The sequence below is a fragment of the Macaca nemestrina genome, chromosome 4 (genome assembly GCF_043159975.1).
Source record: "Macaca nemestrina isolate mMacNem1 chromosome 4, mMacNem.hap1, whole genome shotgun sequence".
In the NCBI taxonomy this organism is placed as follows: Eukaryota; Metazoa; Chordata; class Mammalia; order Primates; family Cercopithecidae; genus Macaca; species Macaca nemestrina.
In genome coordinates, this window is record NC_092128.1 from 143191031 (window position 1) to 143196853 (window position 5823).

The 5823-nt window shown below is 42.8% G+C and overlaps 1 pseudogene; it reads left to right on the forward strand.

Moving 5' to 3' along the window:
* The first annotated feature begins 2976 nt into the window (after positions 1–2976).
* Positions 2977–5366, forward strand: LOC105466328 (translationally-controlled tumor protein-like; annotated as a pseudogene).
* Positions 5367–5823: the final 457 nt, after the last annotated feature.

Consider the following 5823-nt stretch of genomic DNA (forward strand, 5'->3'; position numbering starts at 1 on the left):
GAGGTCGAGGCTGCAGTGAGTTGTAATCAGGCCACTGCACTCCAGCCTGGGCAACAGAGTGAGACCCAGTCTCAAAAAAAAAAAAAAAAAAGAAGTGTACACTGTCATTGTCTCCTTGGGTCATCTGGCCTGTATTGTATTTAGGGTCATTTATATTAGGAGAAAGAAATCAGAAATCACAGTAACTTGAATAATTTATACCTTTAATTAGGGAAGTGAGAGATCAACAAATAAAGGTAACTATAAAGAAACAGGTCAAGAAAGGGGCTGGAGCAAAATGGTGACATTTTTGGCTAGCCATTGTGGGAGAGAGGACAAAGCAAAAATGCAGCACCAGGGCTGGGCAAGGTGGCTCACACCTGTAATCCTAGCACTTTGGGAGGCCGAGGTGGACGGATCACCTGAGGTCAGGAGTTCGAGACCAGCTCTGGCCAACATGGTGAAACCCCGTCTCTACTAAAAATACAAAAAAAAAAAAAAAAAAGGCAAAAATTAGCTGTCATGGTAGTGCACACTAAGTAAAATAAAATACAACATGATCCATCTATATACTGTCTTATATAAGAGACTCACTTTAGATACACAGACACAAAGAGATTAAAAACAAAAGAATGAAAAAATAAATTCCATGCAAAAAGTAACCAAATGAGGTCGGGCTTGGTGGCTAATGCCTGGGATGCTGAGGCAGATGGATCACCTGAGGTCAGGAGTTTGAGACCAGCCTGACAACATGGAGGAACCCTGTCTCTACTAAAAATACAAAATTAGCTGAGCATGGTGGCGCTTGCCTGTAATCCCAGCTACTCGGTAGGCTGAGGCAGGAGAATTGCTTGAACCTGGGAGGCAGAAGTTGTGGTAAGCTGAGATCACGCCATTGCACTCCAGCCTAGGCAAGAAGAGCAAAACTCTATCTCAAAAAAAAAAAAAAAAGCAGCAGGTGCGGTGGCTCACGCCTGTAATCACAGCACTTTGGGAGGCCAAGGCGGGTGGATCAGGAGGTCAGGAGATCAAGACCATCCTGGATAACACGGTGAAACCCCGTCTCTACTAAAAATACAAAAAATTAGTTGGGCGTGGTGGCATCCGCCTGTAGTCCCAGCTACTTGGGAGGCTGAGGCAGGAGAATGGCATGAACCCAGGAGGCGAAGCTTGCAGTGAGCAGAGATTGCACCACTGTGCTCCAGCCTGGTCGACAGAGCAAGACTCCATCTCAAAAAAAAGAAAATAAAAAGTAACCAAATGAGACCAGGAGTGGCCATATGTTAGGCAAGATAGGTTTTAAGCCAAAAATGGTTATGAGAGACAAGGGAATTCTACACTGATAAAAAGATTAATCCAACAAGAAGATATAATAATTTAAAACATATATGCACCTAACAACAGAGCACCAAAACCTATGAAGCAAAAAAGGATAGAATTGAAAGGAGAAATAGAGTTTCACAATGATCATTGGAGACCTCACTACCTCAATGTTAATAATACAGAGATCAGATCAACAGGAAAGAGAGCACTTGAGCAACATGATAATCCAATTAGATCTAATGGACATTTACAGACACCCACCCAACAACAGCAAAATACACATTCTTTTCAAGAGCATGTGGGATATTGTCCAGAGTATACAGTGTATTAGGCTGCAAAACAAATATTAATGTTTTAAAAGTTCGAAAGTATGCAAAGTGCTAAATATTTTATAATCACGATGAATGAAACTAGAAATCAGTAATAAGGAAAACTTGAAAACTCACAAATATATGGAAAGTGAACACACTCTTAATCAGTGGTTGAAGATGAAATCATACAGGAAATTAGAAAACACTTTGAGATGAATGAAAATGAAAACACAGCATAACAGAACTTATGGGATGCAGTTAAAGCAGCACTCAGAGGGAAGTGTATAGCTGTAATCATCTACATTTAAAAATAAGAAAGCCAGGAGTGGTGGCTCATGCCAACATCCCAGCATTTTGGGATGCCAAAGCAGGAGGATCACCTGAGGTCAGGAGTTCAAGACCAGTCTGACCAACATGGCAAAAGCGCATCACTACTAAAATACAAAAATTAACCAGGCATGGTGTGCAGGCCTGTAATCCCAGCTACTTGGGAGACTGGGGCAGTAGAATCGCTTGAACCTGGGAGAGGGAGGTTGCAGTGAGCCGAGATTGCACCACTGCATTCCAGCCTGGGTGACAGAGTGAGACTCCATCTCAAAAAAAAATAAAAATAAAAAATAAAAGTAAGAAAGATCTCAAATCAGTCACCTAACTATACATTTTAAAGGATCTAGAAAAAGAAGAGCTAACCCCAACCTAGCAGAATACAAGAAACGAAAGATTAGAGTGGAAATAAACAAAGAAAAATAAGAGAATAGGTAAAATTAAAATTTTTTTTACAGATCAGCTAAATTGACAAATTTTTAGCTAGATTGACTAAGAAACAAAAGAAGACTCAAATAGCCAAAATCAGACATGAAAATGAGGGCATTACTGTGACTTTACAGCAATTAAGGTGATTATAAGAGAATACTATAAACATATGTACACCAGCAAATTGAATAACCAAATGAGATGGCAAATCTCTAGAAACACAAACCTACCAAGACTGAATCACACAGAAATAAAAAATATGGCTAAACTGGCCAGGTGTGGTGGCTCACGCCTGTAATCCCAGCACTTTGGGAGTCTGAGGTGGGCGGATCACCCAAGGTCAGGAGTTCAAGACTAGCCTGGCCAACATGGTGAAGCCCCATCTCTACTAAAAATACAAAAATGAGCTGGGCATGGTGGCAGGCGCCTACAATCCCAGCAACTCAGGAGGCTGAGGCAGGAGAATCACTTGAACCCGGGAGGCAGAAGTTGTAGTGAGCTGGGATAGCACCATTGCACTCCAGCGGGGGGTGGGGGTGGGGGGGGTGGGGGGGAGGTGGGAGGGAAAGAGTGGGACTTCGTCTCAAAAAAAAAAAAAAAGTAAAAGAAAATATGGGTAAGCCTATAACTAGTAAGAAGATTAAATTACTAATTAAAATCTTCCCAACAAAGAAATACCCTTGACTGTATGACTTTACCAGTGAATGCTACCAGACATTTAAAGGAAAAATTAATGCCAATCCTTTGCAAACTCTTTCAAAAACTTGAAGAGGAGGAAATATATATATATATTTTTTTCGGACGGAGTCTCGCTCTGTCTCCCAGGCTGGAGTGTGCAGTGGCAGGATCTCAGCTCACTGGAAGCTCCGCCTCCTAGGTTCATGCCATTCTCCTGCCTCAGCCTCCCGAGTAGCTGGGACTACAGGCGCCCGCCACAATGCCCAGCTAATTTGCCGTATTTTTAGTAGAGACAGGGTTTCACCGTGTTAGCCAGGATGGTCTCGATCTCCTGACCTCGTGATCCGCCCGCCTTGGCCTCCCAAAGTGCTGGGATTACAGGCGTGAACCGCCGCGCCCGGCGGAGGAGGAAATACTTTCTAACTCACTCTATGAGAACAGCATTGCCTTGATACTAGGGCCAGACAAAGGCAGGACAAGAAGACAGCTGACCAATATTGCTTATGAACATTGATTAAAAAAATTCTCAAGAAAACACTGCCGGCCGGGTGCAGTGGCTCACGCCTGTGATCCCAGCACTTTGGGAGGCCAAGGCGGGTGGATCACGAGGTCAGGAGTTCGAGACCAGTCTGGTCAAGATGGTGAAACCCTGTTTCTACTAAAAATAAAGAAAATTAGCCCGGCGTAGTGGTGGGTGTCTGTAATCCCAGCTACTAGGGAGGCTGAGACAGGGAAATCGCTTGAACCCGGGAGGCGGAGGTGACTGTGAGCCGAGATTGCACCACTGCACTCCAGCCTGGGCAACAGAGTGAGACTCCATCTCAAAAAAAAAGAAAAGAAAGAAAGAGAAAAAAGAAAACACTGCCAAACTGGCTAGGTGCAGTGGCTCAGGCGGGTAATCCCAGCTCTTTGGGAGGCCAAGGCAGGTGGATCACTCGAGCTCAAGAGTTCAAGACCAGTCTGGGCAACATAGGGAAACCCCACCTCTACCTAAAATACAAAAATCATCTGGGTATGGTGTTACACGCCTGTGGTTCCAGCTACTTGTGAGGCTGAAGTGGGAGGGTCACTGGAACCAGGAAGTTGAGGCTGCAGTGAGCTGAGATTGCACCACTGCATACCAGCCTGCGCGACAGAGTGAGATTCCATCTAAAAAAAAAATAAATAGCTTTTCCGCCCGCTCCCCCCTCCCCCCGAGCGCCGCTCCGGCTGCACGGCGCTCGCTCCGTCGTCTCCCTTCAGTCGCCATCATGATTATCTACCGGGACCTCATCAGCCATCATGATTATCTACCGGGACCTCATCAGCCACATCAGCCACGATGAGTTGTTCTCCGACATCTACAAGATCCGGGAGATCGCGGACGGACTGTGCCTGGAGGTGGAGGGGAAGATGGGCAATAGGACATAAGGTAACATTGATGACTCGCTCATTGGTGGAAATGCCTCCGCTGAAGGCCCAGAGAGCGAAGGTACCGAAAGCACAGTAATCACTGGTGTCCATACTGTCATGAACCATCACCTGCAGGAAACAAGTTTCACAAAAGAAACCTATAAGAAGTGCATAAAAGATTACATGAAATCAATCAAAGGCAAACTTGAAAAACAGAGTAAAACCTTTTATGACAGGGGCTGCAGAATAAATCAAGCTAATTTCAAACATCCTTGCTAATTTCAAAAACTACCAGTTCTTTATTGGTGAAAACATGAATCCTGATGGCATGGTTGCTCTATTGGACTACCGCGAGGATGGTGTGACTCCATGTATGATTTTCTTTAAGAATGGTTTAGAAATGGAAAAATGTTAACAAATTTGGCAATTACTTTGGATCACCTGTCATCATAACTGGCTTCTGCTTGTCATCCACACAACACCAGGACTTAAGACAAATGGGACTGATGTCATCTTGAGCTCTTCATTTATTTTGACTGTGATTTATTTGGAGTTGGAGGCATTGTTTTTAAGAAAAACATGTCATGTAGGTTGTCTAAAAATAAAATGCATTTTAACTCAAATATTTGAGAGAATGCCTTTTAGTTTAACGCATAGTTAAATTCATCCTGTAGTGTTCCTAGAGGAGCTAGAGCCTGGTTATAGGCTACTACTCATCAATTAACTTCTACAGTGGAGACTACTTCCGGGACTGGAGTATAAAAAAGAATAAAAGGTTTTGATTGTGAGTTGCAATAAAGGGAAAGACCATGCTCATAGCAGTGCCAACATCTGAAGTGTGGAGCCTTACCCATTTCATCACCTATAACGGAAGTAGTTAACTGGAAGAGATTACCAAGAGAATAAAAAGAGGCTCATTCAGTGGAAAAAAATAAAATAAAAATAATAAATAAATAAATAAATAAAAATAAAAAATAAAAGACCTCAATTCAGTCACCTAACTATACAGTTTAAAGGATCTAGAAAAAGAAGAGATAAATACAGGAAACAAAGATTAGAGTAAAAATAAATAAATAATAGGAAAAGAAGAGAATAGGTAAAATTAAAAGGTTTTTTACAGGTCAGCAAAATTGATAACTTTTTAGTGGATTGACTAAGAAAAAAAAAAAAAAGAAGACTCAAGTAGCCAAAATCAGAAATGAAAATGAGGGCATTAAGCCGGGCACGGTGGCTCACACCTGTAATCCCAGCACTTTGGGAGGCCGAGGTGGGCGAATCACAAGGTCAGGAGATCAAGACCATCCTGGCTAACATGGTCAAACCCCATCTCTACTAAAATTACAAAAAATATTTTTAGTCGGGTGTGGTGGCAGGTGCCTGTAGTCCC